The sequence below is a fragment of the Condylura cristata genome, unplaced genomic scaffold (genome assembly GCF_000260355.1).
Source record: "Condylura cristata isolate star-nosed mole 26May11 unplaced genomic scaffold, ConCri1.0 scaffold00012, whole genome shotgun sequence".
Taxonomy (NCBI): Eukaryota; Metazoa; Chordata; class Mammalia; order Eulipotyphla; family Talpidae; genus Condylura; species Condylura cristata.
Genome location: NW_004567113.1, coordinates 26,320,957 through 26,338,670, shown reverse-complemented (window position 1 = coordinate 26,338,670; position 17,714 = coordinate 26,320,957). Strand labels below are relative to the sequence as shown.

Below are 17,714 nucleotides of genomic sequence, written 5' to 3'. Positions count from 1 at the left end.
TAACTATGTATACATCTAACTATGTATATCCATTACATATATCATTTACAAATATTTTAGTTATATCTATCTATCTATCTATCTATCTATCTATCTATCTATCTATCTATCTATCTATCTACCTACCTACCTACCTATCTACACACATACATACATATACATATATAAAAGCAATATAAATTTATTAAGGTATGAACAATGATTACCTGCAGGAAACTTATGCTGTACTATTTTCCAATATTTATTGTTGATCTCTATTTTTCAACCCTTTATATAATCATGTACCCATGAAAAATCTTATCCTTTTCTACTTTATATGGGGCATGGCATATTGACATGGCACTCCAATCACTAGATCTTAACTGCCTCCTCCCTGAGTTTATTTTCTGTATTATTGACACAACTGTCTAGCTTGAGGTATTTGAAACATTTCTTTTAGAACTCTGTATTGAATGCTTGTGTGATTGAAATGGCAGTTTCTCTAGTTAAGCGATTCAGGAGAACCAGTAATAATTTTCCTAACTGATGTTTCTTTCAGAGGAGATTTTGTGATCATCCTCATTACATCACATTAACTAATGATGTTCTAATTTCCTGCTCCTGGGAGGGGAATTTTGGTGACCCAGTCATTATTGATATTACTGTATTGTTGAGAATTATTGTCATTCTTACTGAAGTTGTAGAAATTACCAGCATAACTTAACAATAAATATTGACCTGTAATAAAATATAGGCATATGATTTTATATAAAATGACATGTTTTCCATTATATAAATATAATACTCTCAAAGACTTGAAGATACAAATTTCATTTAAATATTTTTAAATACACTTAATAGAAAATATCAAAGTGATTACTAATTTTCCCCTCCACTCTGGCTGTATTGTTTTCTTAATTTAACTGATTTAACATTGTTTTACAATACTGTATATAATTCAGAGGTATAGGATCACATCTCTTTAGTTGTATGTCCTCATAACACACCAACCTCCACAGCACCTACAATCTTCTACCAAAGTCTATTCTTTCTTGCTTATTAAGTAATAATATACAGATATCTGTACTTCATGTTTCCAAAATTCCAGGGACAGAGGTGCTAAACTAAAATCATTCAATTAAAGCCAGTTATATTTAGCAAATTAGGAATTTTTTGTTTGAAAAATATGTGTTCTTTGTTTTTCCATATTTTTCCTCAATGATTTTTATCATTTGAAATGACTAGAGTTCTGAAAATATAAATTATGATGGCAAGTGCAAAGTATGTCATTGTTTACTGTTCTTTTGAGTATTGTGTGTGCGTCTATCTATCTATCTATCTATATGTATATATACATATAGATAGATATACACACATATGTATGTATGTGTGTATATACATGCGACTTGTGATTCTGAATGTATAACTCATATAGAGACATTTTTTACAATTTGTATATTTCATATTCATCATCTGTAAGATGATGATGTTATTTACTTTATATATTTAATGTGAAAAAATGAGCATTTATGGTCTTTGTAGCTAAGTATAAAAAATAATTGTGACTATTATCCAGTAGAGATAGTTGTAGGACTTTCATAAGTTACTTTTAATCTTTTCAATGATACTTGGAAGATATTTCATAGTCCCAATTTTATAAATAAGTAAATTAAAACACAAATAATGTAAGTAATTAAATTCATGTATTGATAGTTTTAGGATTTATAATCAAGTGGTGTGGCTTAACCTGAAATACTTTGTGAGTTGTTTATTATTATTACATATATATTTTATGTTATGTATAATCTGTGTTAAATAGTAGGAAGAGTGGTCAAGTCACTTGGTAAATGTATATCCTCATTTCTATGTTTTTATCATGCTATAGATTACATAAAATATCAAATTGTAAGACATTGCTGTATTGCACTATCTGATTTTTCTTGGTTCAAAATCACTGTGCTTCTGTATTCCTTTAATTCTTAAAACACACACACACACACAGTGTTCATCTTATTTTTTTTTTTAAACTATTTACACATCTTATTCCTCCAGAGGGTTTCAAACTTTTTAAATTGCAGGAGTCATAAGTTTTGTAATAATGCATTGTAGGTTTTGTATAAATGCTGCAAAGTTGAAAATTTTAACATGGTTGGAAAATCTATAACATGTTAAATGTGGGTCATTATATGTATTCATTGATTGGCATTAGAGCTGAGGACAGGGCTTTGAAACATGACAATCATCAAATTTTGGAAGAAGAGTAGTAGTTACTATAATGTAGCTTGTGGCTATTTTTCTTTAGTACTAATCATACATGAAAAACATCATCAAGTTTAGAACAGCTGCTTCGTGTATGATACTATAATAGATGCAATAAAAAATAAATCTGTGCTGTGTTCTTAAAACTAATCTAGAAATTATGACAAAACCTTACTTAGCCTCAGGTTAAATTTCTAGAGGGAACATTAAGTAGTAGGATATTATCTAAATGACACACAACACAAAAAGATGCTTATCTGGTAAAGGAGATAGAAGATGGGATGAGCATATCACTATGCTTAAGTCATAGAAACAACAGTGATGACACTGTTGATATCAGAGCTATCACACCAGGACATCCTCCAAAACTAAGTTATGAATAGAAAGGAAACAAACAAAACAAAACCAAAAATGAATAAAGAACTCTATAAAGTTATTGTTGTTTTTCCTTTGGAGATCACAGTGCTCAAAAAACTTCAATATTATCTGATACTCAGAGAATTGCAGATTTTCTTAGAAGTAAAATCTAGTTTTCCTTAGCTCTTTAGCGATTGCTATCTGAACAAGTATTTTGGGGAACGAAAGAAAAAACAAAGGACACTCAGCCAAACAGGCTACTTGATGTTCAGAATCACATGAGGGAAATTATCTAAAAAGTTAGTATATCAGCCATATATTGAAGTTTAAGCAAATGCATGATCATTGATGCCATCCTGTTTCACATTTTCAGGTGTTCAGAGGTAGTTCAGCTGTTGGATGAGAAAAATTAACAACTTTTGCATTAACAGAGGATTTCAGGGATATTGCTGTCAGCACATTTAAAATTGCTTTAGCTTTGGAACTATAAGCAATTCATAGAACTACTCATATCTGTAGAACAGTAATTTTTTACTCAAAGTATATGGAAGCATAGGATACCAGTTACTATCTTCAGAAGCTGTGCATACTAACTGACAAGCTAATTTTCTTTACCCTCCACACTTTTCTTGAAATAAACAAAAATAACTGAATAATTTTATTTTTTAAAGTTTGAATTCTATAAAATGACTTCAACATTTGCAACATAACAGTAAAGGTAGATCAATAAAAAATATAATAAAATGAGAAAAGATAATATTTATAAGATTTAGAAAACATCTTAATTCAGTTGGGAAGCTCATTTACTTTTTCAACTAATTAGACTATTCATTAAATAGCTGACTTGAGCTAGGGTTTATATTTTACATTTTAATTATATACTAGTTACTTTCCCTGAAAATAGGATGATAGTTTTAGGAGAAAAATTAAGACATTTCATTTTAAGGAAGAAAATAATAATACTTAGTTGCTTAAAAAAATCTCTTCTAATTTCCCTGGAGTTGCTGAAAAGTTTGTAGATTCCTATATAGCTGCAATTTTATGGAATAATGAAGTAGTGATAATATTATTTACATTACAATTAAGTCATTAATGTCTGTCAACACATTATAGAGTCATATGGGATGCTACCTGGCTCTCTGTTGCATCTGTGTCATTATGTCCAGTGGAAAGTAGTAGGATGTCGCTTTATAATTTTTTTTAGCTCCTGTGTAATAAAATACGTCCACAATAAATAGCATCTAGCAAATAAAGCAGAATTGCATTAAATCCATTTTACTTTCATCACATTGTATGATCAGACTTTTAAGTAGTTGTTTATCCTAAATTGACTTAATTGGATCAAGTTGCTTTTGACTTTCATTGACTACAGTGACAGAGAAATATTTTTATTTGCTATTTAATATTTAGTCAATGTTTCCATTAAATTTACCTTGGTACTCCATTGTGCTATTAATGCAGGTTGTTCAGAAGTAATCCAAATAATAGTTTAAGTTGGTGGCTGTTTTAAGCAACTACTGCAATTTTGTGCTATTGTTACTATTAATATCTTACCCCTAATGATGATTAAATAGTTCAAAGAATGGTGTATGAAGTTGCAAAATTTACTGTGTATATCCTGAGTGTGGGAATGCTATTTCAGTTTGGTAACCTAGTTAAATAGCCTTGAGCTATTTAACTCTTGAGCTACTGTGATTTCTTCATTATGTTTTTGATTGATTATTGGATAAAAATGGATGTAGTCAATTTTAGTACTTGGAATCTAAATATATAAAGAGTTGTTTTTCAAATGTACTTTAAAATGACATCTATTTTAATAAATATTAAAATGATAAGTTAAAATTCAGAATTTAAAAGTTGATGCCTAATAGTAATTTTGTCAAGATTAGAGAAAAATCAGCTTTGTGGGTGAATTTTGTGTTGACTTCAGTCAACTTTTTTGCACTTCTCTGCCACTCTTCCATCAATACCTCGTTCATTTTTGCCCTTGATTTTTTTGACTACTGAAGTCATAGCATGCTAGTCTGATATTTATAAAAGTTAAATAATAATGATGGAAGAGATGATAGATAATGTTAAAATGGGGTCTATAAGATTTAGTCATATAATTGTAAATAATATCTTGAAGGGATAAAATAAATTCATTTATACTTATAGGGAACATTTTGTTTGCATATTTCATCCCTTATAATTTAAGCATTTTAATTTCACCTTCAAAAAAAGGAAAATGTAGGAAAAACTGTATAAAACAATTTATAGTATTCCCTTTGTAGATCTTGAATGCATACTTCAGAACAAAGTTCTTATATGCAATAACAAGGTAAACTAAATTTAGTACTAAGAAAAAAGCCTCAGTAGTTTAATTCAGGTAGGTAAATTCCCTTGTTTGCTGTATTTTTTTTTTTTAAGATTTATTTATTTATTTATTTGTGCATACAGAACTGGGGTACAGGCCAGAGGCTCAGGGGCGGTGAGAGGCTTCACCAGAGACAGAGTGGGGAGCAGAACAGGCAGATTGACGAAGTACACTGCTGAGGGAAGCAGCGGGCGGGTCAGGAGAGGTCTGGCTCGCCGTGTGGTCTCCTCCGGGGCAGGCGGCAGGCGGGAATCGAACTCATGTGGAAGTGGCTTCAGATTCTCACTGCTGTGCTTTAACCCGCTGCGCCACCAGGGAGGGCCTGTTTGCTGTATTTTGATTTGTAATTGTGAGGTTTACAATTTCAGGTGGATAGACTTTTTGTTATATATATATATATATATATATATACACACACACACACACTGAATATGCTTCAGAGATACCAGGTCACACCTTTGTCAGATGTGTTTCTACCTTTTTAAACAGTTGTATTTCATATCATGCCTCTGACAAAGGGCTGATATCTAAGATCTACAAAGATAATTCACTAAAAAAAAAAGAAAAAAGAAAAAAAAATTAAAAAAACATGAAAATGCTCATCATGATCAAGGTAATGCAAATAAAATCACATGAAATACATTTCACACCTGTGAGAGTTGTGCATATCAACTAGAAATAACAAATATTCACTAGGGTGTGCAGATAAACCCTCAGACACTGTTGGTGGGAATAGACACTGGTCCAACCCTGTAGAAAACAAATATGGAGGTTTCTAAAATAGGTCATCTGTATTATCTGGTAATTTGACCCTTAGGTATCTACCTGAAGAATGCAAAAACACTAGTTTTAAGGATATACTCATATCTATGTTCATTGTAGTATTATGTACAATAGCCAAGTTATGTAAAGAATCCCAGTGGTCAAGGATAGTTGAGTAGATTAGAAAGATGTGAGATATATACACAATGGAAATCCACTGGTAAAAAATGATGAACTCTAGCCACTGTAACAACATGGATGGAATTGGAAGGGATTGTACTAAGTTATGTAATTTAGATAAAGAAAGACACATACCATATGTTGTCACTTATAAGTGGAATATAGAGAAACAAATCAAAAAGCCAAAATCAAATCAAACACAAATTACAGAAATCTTACCATAAAATTGAGACTACAAGTTTGGGAGGGATAGAAAAAAGAAAGGTGAGAAGGAAAAAAAATGGACTGGTGGAGGACTATGGATGTTTTAGTGTGATGGGTATGGTGGGATAACATACATTTGAAGAAATATGATCCTATGCATCTGAATCATGTTAACCTATGTTATCTCAATCAAAAAGTATTAAATGAAATTGACCAAAAAACTATCATGTTGTTAGCTTGTAGGCATCATCCATTATTTAAAAAACGTTATGTAGATAAATAAGTCATTTGTTCCCCTCCTCCCCCCCAAAAAAAAATTTATTGAAAAATCTACCAGGCATTGTTTGGAAGGAGTGTTATGATCTTTCCCTCTCTAGGTGTGTGATTATACAAATAATTAAAGTATGGCTTTAAAAGGGCTTCTGTTTATATAAGTAATTTATAGAAATAAAACAGATTTATTTAAAGGAAATATCCTGAAAAAAGCAGGTATGTTACACACAGATATATCACCTTTAAACACTCTTTATCAAGGGTATGACTTCTATCATATCAGTAATTGAAAATTATTGGATAATAGTTATTTAGAATTGTACATTAGTAAACACTTTAATTAGTATATTGAGTCTTGTTTGTGCAGAAGGTTTTATTGTGTAGAAAAGACCTTTTAATAAAGTGAGGTAAACCCAATTAAAGTGCCAAAATTCCAGATGTTTGCCAGTTTGAATAAAGCTATTTCCAAACTATTTTCGAAGTAGTTTTCAAAAGCCCTCGGAGCTTTAGATATTTTTGGTAATTTGTTAGTATGTCAGTATGTTGCCTCTATTTCTTTGAGCTTGATTTGAATAGAACTCTATAAAAAATAAAGAATGACTAAATTTTGATTGAGGGCCTCTCTGTGAGTCAAGTTCATTGAGTTTTAATGCAGTGTGACTTTTTTTTTAAAGTATCTTTGATTTAGGCTGTATGTTAGATTGGTCTGTTTTCCAGATGGTGGAGTCTCCGATAAGGGACTTATTACTGTGGACTATAAAGCACACCTTTTAAAGATCTCAGTACTGAAGATTTTCTGCTTGAAATCTTACACAAAATGAGAAATAAAGCACCATGTTATGTTTGATTGGAACAGAAAAAAGAGGAGGAAGCAGAGAGAGTAACAGTGCAGTGGCAATCTGATATTTGATATGTAAGCTAATCCCTTTTAGTTCTTCAGCCAGATTTTTTTCTACTTGTGTAGAAGCATTTCTTTATTTCCTTCTTTCTGCTTTTTGATCCTACACCATGCCCCCTGCACAATTGGATTGTCCCCAAAAGACTTTGGCAGAGGTCATCTCTCAGAAGCTTTTTAAACTTTAGTGAGAATACATTTATTGATTTTTCTTAATGACCAAAAGACTAAGGATTTTTGGAAAAAGCTCATCTGAGATTCAGTGACTGTTGGCAATCTAATCTAATCTTTATAAGCACATCATTAGATGCCAGGTTCTCATCTTTAGTAAAACTGAGAATTCTGGCATATTCTACTTTTTTTTTCTTTTTTCTTTTTGAGATTGAGATTAGTTGACAAATTGACATCATTGAAATGGAAGATAAAGATAAGTTTTTGACAGAAACTGAGCAAATATATAAAGGTTTAGCAATTGCTATTTTAAAAAAATTGAGTCTCAAAAACTATTTTATACTGATTTTGGCACAGTTCCATGTTCTTGTACTATTTCCCCTATGTATAATAGCTTGAGATTAAACTTTTATTTAAATTATCCAGGAACAGAAGGTACATTTTAATGAATTCATGTATATATGCTTGACAATCAAGGATAAGACAATATTTAAAGAAAAACAAAGTTTGTAGTTGAACATTTTCTGCCATAGTAGATTTTTAAGGCTTCTTATTTAAATTTTGAACTTGAAACAGAAGAGGGTTTCCTACATCTATATTTGAGATAATCCTTATATGAATCAGTAAGTTGATGCTGCCTTACCATCTGTGTTTCAGGTTAGAGTCTTGGGTATGTTTGGAAGGTGTTAAAAGGAAATGATATGAATGTAGATTATTTAAATAATATACACCAAAAACTGATTACTTTGCATTATATCTTAAAATATATTTGTTTAGAAATGATGTGAATTGTAAGAAATTATACTTTTAAAGGGAATTACTCTGAATATAAAGCATTGGATACCTGTATTGTTTCTTCTTTGTACATCTATATTAAAAAAGATAAATAGGAAGACATGAGCTTTAAAATATGTAGAGAAATAATGAAGATAGTGTCAGTTTAAGGTATATTTTGAAAATTAATCCTTATGTTCAATTATTTCTAACTTTAAGAGGAACTATATTACATTTTATCTTACCTGCTTTGTACTTTGAGATATATTTACTAATCAAAATTTGCTACCTTGCTGCTGATTGAAACAAATACACATTGTTTTGCAGTAATCGCATTCTTAATAAAAATTAAATACAAAATTATATAATTATTACTTATAAAGTGAACTGTCGAATTGTTTTGAACCATTTTGTCATAGATTTTATAAAATGTATATACTTTCAAATAATCACTATTCCATTATGTAAGTAATAAGGTGGATTTCAGTTTGTTCCACTAGAAAAAAAGGATTATGTATAAAAGTTGAGAGTGTAGGCTTGTTTTATTAAAAATGCAAAAAGCTTGTATTCCCATTATGAGCTTTGGAAAGCATGATTAGGATGCAAATATGATGTGCAGTTTTTGTAAAAACAGCCATTTTTGAAGAGTGAAAATTAGTAAGTTGAATGATTTCTTTTTATATTGGTAACTTGAAAGCTATTTCTTAAGCTAAGAAATCAAAGAACAGACATTACCGAGGAAATAATCTTCCTGGAAACCCACCAAGTCTTCTCAGGGTTAGAGCAATGGACTGCTGACTATTTGTAATGCAGTGTTAAAAGGAGAGCAGGAAATCCTTCTGCCCCCAGCCATTAATCCATCTTCCCACACAGAATCCCCACTATGAACTGAGTCCTTTTCTACGTATTGATTCTAGCCTTCAATAGTCACATCTGCTGTATATTTTATCATCTTTCCTTCTGTGTAGGAAGTGCACATTTTCCTGTGTATAACAGAATACTAGAACTCTTCTGATCATCAATTATTCACAGCAGGTCACATTTTTTATCCCTTATATGCCATTTGGCAATAACAGCATAGTTTTTTACCTAGGAACAAGTTAAGCATATGGTAATCAGTCTTAGAAAAACGTGCACATGATTATGGAACTTTCGCATAGTTTAAGGTACTCAGCCAAAACTAATGTCCCTTTCTTTTAATATATATTAAGTCTGAATCAGCGCCTGGAAAACAGTTACACCATCATAATAAATGTCTTTCCTATCTTGTACTTTTTATAACATACTATGTTATTCATCTGTAAGTAAAAATCTTGAGTGATGTTTTCAGCTTTGAAGATTACTCTGTTTTACATTATCTGCAGTCTTTTTCCTCTAATATAATCTCTGAGTTATTCATGTACTGTTTATTACTTTTATTCTTTACTTGACCCTTTGGCTCTTCCATAAAAAAGATATATTTTTCTTATTGTGGAAGACAATTGTAACATATTCTTATGTTATGTTAAATATGAAGATAGTAGGGAGTAGGAAAGGTAAGGATTTATTTTACAGTTTAAACTGTTTACTGCTGTGTTTTAATTTTAACATTGGACTTTTCAATATTGCAAATTCTTTCCTTCATTATTACCTTATTTTTTCCTAATTTGCATTTTGTTTGCTTTGCTTTTCTTGTTTATAATGAAAGCATTGATTATCAGTCTGAGAAAGTCTTTTTTACTTATATTTGTGTTTAGAGCTATACATTTACTGCTTTAAACACTGATTTAGAATTAATCTATGAATTTTGATTTGGTGTGCTTTAGTTTTATTTTAGTTCAAAATATTTTGTAATTTCTTTTGTGAGTACTTTGCTTCATGTGGTATATAAAATTTTTGAAAATTTCCAAAATTTGGAGATGTCCAAAATTTTTTTCTTTAAAAATGTGAAAATTCACTGTATGATTTCATTCCTGTTAAATTTATCAAGAATTTGTTTTATAACCTAAAGTCCTAGCTGGGAATGGTACAGAGATGTGAGCATTCCCAGCCAAACATCATAGAGTCGTACTCTTCTTTCCAGAAATCTGTCTGGTATAAAAACTTGTATGACTAGCCGACTTTAGTATAGTTGAAAGAGACAATTTTGTCAATTTTTATTTTTTTACAGTTTTACTATTGATTTAAAAATTCTACCTATCCTCTGTTATAAAAAGACTTACTTTCTTGGGTCTGTTAATTATTACACATGGAAGTTATGGGGGTATTTAGGACAAACATTGTATTCGATAATTTAACGTGTACCTAGCTTTTAGAGAGGAATTTTTGCTCAAAGCATAGATATTTATTTTGTGGGAGGGTGGGACTTTAGCAGAGTTTTAATATAATGTCCAAAGCATGAATGTAGAGAAATGCAGAGCGCATTCTTGGACCAGGGACTAGAAGGAATTGAATTCACAAACCACTCTGCATACTTATCTGAGCAACCAGTCAGTAACCCAAACTCCTGGTATGCAAATTCTACATGAGTAGAGAAATGTAATTGGAAAGTTTTTGTGTGATTCAAAAAGAATGAACTCACAGAAGCTTTTCAAAACCCAATTATTTGTAAAGCAATAGGGTACTTTTTGTGTGTCATTGAATAAACAGGTCATCATAAGGAATATGAGATTATTCTGGGAACTTTTTGCAAGGTAGAGAGGATAGAATGGTTCTGTAGGAATATCTAGATTTTTTTTCTTTATTTTATTATTATTATTATTATTTTTTTTATAATTTGCCAGGTATGGGGGCCAGTGGTGACATATACAGTGGCAGGCAGGAAGACTAAATGTTAAATGTCTTGAGAATTTTGTCTTGGAACTAACACTTATTAACCGTGATAATCTTTACACTTTGTAGCTCACTAGACCTTTAAAATAGGAAAAATTCCTTCTTTTCCTACTTCCATGGCTCTGTGGGCTGTGGTATTAGATATTGAAATGAAAATTAAAGTCAACAGTCTATATAGGTAATAATATATTGGTGTATGTTGGTTGTTATCAATAAGGAATAAAAATAGAAGATATTTTTGATTGAGAGATGCAAAGTGGGTAGTTAAAAAAATGGTGTGAACATCATGAGTAAAAAGATAACACTTGAAGACCTAGTTTAATATATGAAGGCAGACAATCATAAGTGCAGTTATTGTGTCTCTTTGTAGAGGTTTTCTCTTATTTTTGTATTTAACATCCAAATAATTGAAATGACAACTGAAGACTATATGCTCATTTTTTAATTTAATAGTGGTGCCCACTATTAAATTTTTTCACTCTAAAAATTATTAAAGTATTAACACAGGGAAAAAGTACTTAAAAAGATTACTGTAATTTTATTTTTTAAATCTCAGTTTCTTTAAAGAATGTCATTGGTATCTTAGGCTTCAAACCATCTTAACTTATAATAATCTTTAAAAAATATGTTTATACATGCCACTTCATTGCCTCATGAACCAGTAGGTGATCTCACATAAATTTGGGAATTAATGCTACATATACTAAAGCAATAGAATGACTTTTTTTTTTTTTTAAAAAGAGGTATTTATTTATGCTTACAGAACTGGGGTACAGGCCAGAGGTGCAGGGGTGGTGAGAGGATTCACCAGAGACAGGGTGGGGAGCAGAACATATGGACTGATGGACTGATGGAGTACACTGATGAGGGAGCAGCGGGGAGAAGAGGTGTGCCGCGCCATGTGGGTCATCTCTTAGGCAGGGCTTAAACTCGTGCTGCAGTGGCTTTAGCTTCTTAGTACTGTGTTTTAGGGCCCTAGAATGACTTCTTAATTCTGGAGTAATGTCCACAGGGGTTTCTTGGAATCTCATTTAAATAACATAATGTAAAGACATTGTGTAACATTATTTAATGTGATAAAATTCTGAGATGATTATCTTTGCAAAAAATTTTTTTAAAGATTTATTTATCTATTCATACAGAACTGGGGTACAGGCCAGAGATGCGGAGGGTGAGAGGATTCACCAGAGAGAGAGTAGGGAGCAAAACAGGCAGATCGACCAAGTACACTGCTGAGGAGAGCAGCGGGCGGGTCAGGAGAGGTCTGCCACACCATGTGGTCACCTCCGGGGCAGGAGGGGATCGAACTCATGGGAAAGTGGTTTTAGCTTCTTTGTGCAGTGCTTTAACTCGCTGCGCCACCAGGGAGGGCCTATCTTTGCAAATTTTAAGGAGACTTATGCTCTTTAAGTGTGTGCTTCCTTTTATCAAATGCCAACAGTAATAATCATGAAGAACACTATTTGATAAACCTGAGTGTAAAGATTCTGAATTTGGTTTATTCATTTTCAAATACTGTCTTAGCTTTTCAATGTCTCAGAATATATATTTGCATATAAAGAAGATTATATTTATACCAGCCTTAAAATTTGTATGAAGTTTAAATAAGAATAAAGCAAATCACTTAAAATATTATTGAAGCTTAAATGGGAATGTGAAGTGTTCAAAAATAGTATTTAAAAATTAACCGTATTTTAAAATATGTATCAAAGTATATTCAATCAATGTCTGTCTGCCAAATCTCCCTCATTCTCTCTTAGTCCCTAACTAGAATGTAATTGGAAACTTTCAATGCTATTTTTGTTTGTTCAGTCCTCTTCTGAAACCATAATAATTAGAATGGTATTTAGACACTGAGTAAATATTTGATGAAGGACTGAATGAAGTTGTTCTGCTTTATTTATTCATTCATTGTTATCACACTTTTATTTATATTGAGGTAACATTGGTTTACAACCTTATATTTGATGTAGAATATTGGATCACACCATTTAGATATTTGTCTCCACACCACACCCATCACCAGTGCACTCAGAGTCCTACACTGTAGTACATTTTCCTTTGCCTCCCCTCCCCCAACCACTATGCTTTCTACAGTGAGATTTCTAGGGTTTGTTCTGACCCATTGTCTTCTTTGTTTCTCCATATTTCATATATATGACAACATCTGGTCATGCTCTTTATCTTTCTGACTTAGTTTGCTTGTCATAATCCATATCAGTTTCATCCATGTCATCACAAATGACAAGAGTTGATTTTTTTTTAATAACGGAGTAGTGTTCTAATGTGTATATTTATTACTTCTTCCTAATCTATCTGTACTTGTCCAATTTGTTTGCTTTCATAATGTAGTTTTTGTGCCTCATACTGTAATGATACGGGCATGTATAGATACCATAGATTTAGTGTTTCTGTATTCATCAGTTAGAGACCTAGTGGTTGAATTGTTGGATCATAGAGTGAATCCAATTTTAATATCTTGAGAAATTTCTATATGATTGTCTATCAGCCTCCATTCCCACTAACAATGTACAGTGGTTGTCTTTTCTCCAAACCGTTGCCAGTACTTGTTTGTGGTCATTTTGATGTGGGCTATATTCAATGGTATGAGGTCTTATCTCACATCTGTTTCTGATTTGCATTTCCATGATGATGAACATTTTTCCATGTACTTTCTTAAATTGACTGTATTAGGATTAGATAATTTACCTTGAATGTTCATCTTTATTATGCTTTTTGAGTTAATGAATGAAATCTTACTGATTTATTTTTCATTTTCGTTTTTTTATGACTGCTTATTTGTAAGTTTCTTTCTAAATTATACATGAATTAAACTTTAAATTTTTGAAATAAATTCTATTTTGATATATAGTAAATTTAAACAACCTATTTAAGTTATACGGCATTATAACTTAGGTTTTAGGTATACCTATAATTAATCAGCACCTTTACATACTACTTTCATATCACCATAAAATATCTTTTTTAATTAAACGAGTTAAGTAATTTTATTTGGGTTGTGACATCATCCAAAATATTTCTATTTATGTGCATGTCCTAGAGTGAGCTGAAACACTTCATTTTGTCTTGAACAATATTGGAAATGTGGTGATGCACTAACTTGTATGAATTTGTTTTCATAAAACAAAAACATTAGTGCTTTCCTTTAGTCATATTGCTTAAAAATAATTCTAGTAACTCTTAAAAATCCCTTTAATTGAGTTTACTAAACACAAATAAAGTTCAGACTCCCTAATTTGTGATAGAAAGTATTTTATATACCTTCCCTTGCACTTGCTTACCTGTCTGGTTTTCTATTCCCTTCACTGTCTACTCCCCTATTTCTCCCCATGTTTTAGCTGGGTCATGGACTTTTCCTCTTATGAGGCTAAGTGACTCTACAGAAACTTGTTCTTTCACCCGTGCTATATGCTAACTCTTAAGTGTCTTCAATGACTGTAAGTGAGTGAAGGACTGAGACTTTGATTTGCCAAAATATTAATTGAAGATTTTCTGTTCTTTTGTACCAAAGGAAAAAGAGCCCATGGAATAGCTATACAGACAAAGACACATATAATATTGTACAATGTATTTTTGTTCTTGATCTCAAATTGTATGAGGCCAATACAGACTATTTTCAAAATATAATTTCACATATTTTAAAAAGATTTATTTATTTATGTATATAGAACTGTGGTATAGGCCAGAGATGCAGAACAGTGAGAGGATTCACCATAGTCAAAGTGGGTAGCAGAACAGGCAGATTGACGAAGTCCACTGCTGAGGGGAGCTAGAGGCTAGACAGGAGAGGTCTGCTGTGTCATGGGTATCACCCAGCAGGCACTGAACTGGCCTGGATGCTGAGGCCGGTTTAGTAGGGCTGCACTTTAACCTGCTGTGCCACCAGGGAGGGCTCTAATTTCACATTTTTAGACTAAAAATAAAAGGCAATTATTTTGTTTACCTAATTAGCATTTTGGAGGCTCTGTTAGTAGCGAGTACTTCAGGGAATGGCCATACAAATTGAAGAAGTCAAATTCCCTGTTTAAAAGCTTTTCATGTTACAGGCTATGTTTCTGCAAAATAGAAGACTATAGAGAGAGTTTTGGGACCTCTGGGAAAGTCTGTGGAGAAGTGAATCTTGTGACATGTGGAAAATTTTGGGGAACTAGGGACATTTGAATTTCAGAGTGTTTTTCTTATATGGGAGGAAAAAGGGCTAAAGGGTAACAGACATGCACATGAGCCTGTGATTTTGTTACTCTTGAATGTTCAGATATCTAGATGGAATATGCCTGTTCAAAAACTAGACAAACTATATTTTTAAAGTGCCAATACTTATTAAAGGAACAGACTCAATTTGTTAAAAGAATGCTTGTCAAGGGAAATTTGAAAAGGTGATTAAAAAATTGCTTTCCTGCAGTCAAGTGTTCCATTCAAATATGAGCTTGAATTGCTCCAGTTCAGCAAAATTTTACCAGTGATACAAAACCTAACTGTTTGACCAAATATGGGTAGACACTCTAGAAAATATTGTGAGTTTAATTGCTTAAATATTTTTAAATCTTTCAACACAATCTTGTTTTTACTGAATATTGTCCCATTAACATGTTTCTCTATATATTTGATAGTAATAGATAGTGATTTTATAAAGGGTACTCAATTTTCACTTTATGCTAATGACATTCTGCCCAATTCTATTTTTTTAGGTCTATTTGGGGACAGTATTCTAGTACAGATTATGAATTTTGTAATTGTTTTTTTTTTTGTGCATATATGGTTACTTACCCTTCTATTAATAACACAGTACTACTAATACCATAATAAATTCTAAGTATCATAGTGATAGAGTAATGCAGTTGATGCTTACATAAAGAACTTAAATAGACTCACTAAAAGTTCAAAAATTGATATGATCAATTGCTGAGCCATTTGAAAACACTTTAATCCCAAAGAAATTATTTTGTAGGACATTACATGTTTTTGTAAACTGTCTGGAAAGTTGATATTTCATTTAATAAAGAAAGAAATATTAAAAGATGGGGTTTTATAGAAATTCCTATACAATTTTATTTCCTTTTCATGTTTTTAAGATAATAATTTGCTTAGACTATTATAATTACAGTCTTATGTATGTAGACATTGATACACAGAGGGAGGGGCAAGAAAGGGATAAATTTAAATAGAATGCTATACTGAGGTGACTCTCGATGTTTTTCAACAGTGCCACTATGGTGAAAAATAATTAAATGATCCCAATATTTCAGCTAAAAATATCCATTGCAAGAAACAAGCAGTTCCTTGGAAATCTCAGAAATTACTTTAAAAACTTGTGTATTCTATTAATAAAATAATCATTAATATTCAGCATCTGCCAAATTAACTTTCTCTATTGAAGATTATAGTAATGTAGATTATGGTATAGCAAGATTCATCACAGTTAAACTGAAATTTGTGTTTGCCCTTTCTCTGCTGCTATTCAAACTGCATCAATCTACTCAAATAATTTTTTGCCATAAAATACACTTTTTTTTTTACAGAGATGTTTAACTGTTCTATAAATTGGAGGAAAAAAGCATGGATTTTTAGCAACTGAAGGACAAATTAAGGTAATTAGAATTTCCTTGTTATCATTCATATATGTTAGTAATTTTAAAGTATGTTTAGCATATTTACATTTAATTTAGTTTATCCTTCTATAAGTATTAAATTGGAAATTCAACACACTGTTTGAAACACTAATAAATTGAATTTTGTTTATTTCTGCAAAGTAAATTTGACATTTTATATAAATAAATATGTAAATAATATAACAACATATTTGATGCTTTGAGGAGATATAATTCAATTATATATAAAGCAAGGTATTGAAAATATTTAATTTGAGTAGCTTTCTACCTCCTTGGAAACTCACATAATGGTATTATGTTCTTAAAACTTTATTATTAAAAAAAACTTTATTAATAACTAACATGCTTTTTTAAAAATTGGAACATATATAGTAACAATATTTTAAAGTCTTTATTTTAATTCATTCCCTTTGCTCTCAATTATATATCCATGATGGAGAGCATGGAAATCAAATATATTCATTTTACAGCAGTGACCTGTTTAATGTGAAGCAAATGATTTTGAGAAGTAATGTTTCTGTCACAAATATATTTTTAGAGTGTGACAGAAAGACCTGAAGGAGTTTAATCTTAAACCCATACACATATTTGCCTCTTCTTCAGTAAATAATCTGAAGTCAAAACAAATCTTAATATTGGTGAACAAAATTATCAGAATTTCTTTTTGAAATTACTGAAGTTAATTGCTGTAAAGTGTCTTCATTATGTCAACAATATAAGTTGTCTTAAATATACAGTCTAAAATTAGAAATAACAGCTTTCATGGTAGAATTATGTTCAACTTTAAATTGTTGACATAAAAGTTATGTTTTTTAAACTAATATTTTAAGAAAATTCTATACTTTTTCTTTAAAAAGAGTACTGAGTTACTGAAGACTAAAAATATTATACTCACTTTTGTAAGCACTAAATTTTTCAATTGATATTCCTTCTTGAAGATGTATTTGCCTTAGTTTCGTTATCTTTGATTTCTTCACATTTTTCACAATGCAAGCAATATTATTTTCATTCCTATCTTCCAGAATAGATATTATTGAATCAATTTAATTATCTTGTCTGTGCA

The 17,714-nt window shown here is 31.0% G+C and overlaps 1 protein-coding gene across 13 annotated transcripts in view; it reads left to right on the top strand.

The window, feature by feature from the left end:
- Positions 1-17,714, top strand: part of ADGRL3 (adhesion G protein-coupled receptor L3) — a 726,682-nt gene that overhangs the window by 156,786 nt on the left and 552,182 nt on the right. For 12 of the 13 annotated variants that reach the window (XM_012724122.1, XM_012724117.1, XM_012724113.1 and 9 more), the window contains exon 3: positions 16,562-16,630. The exons of the other annotated variant lie outside the window; for it this stretch is intronic. The gene's annotated coding sequence lies outside the window, so the exon portion shown is untranslated. The remainder of the gene's footprint in view (positions 1-16,561; positions 16,631-17,714) is intronic. 13 annotated transcript variants of the gene reach the window in all.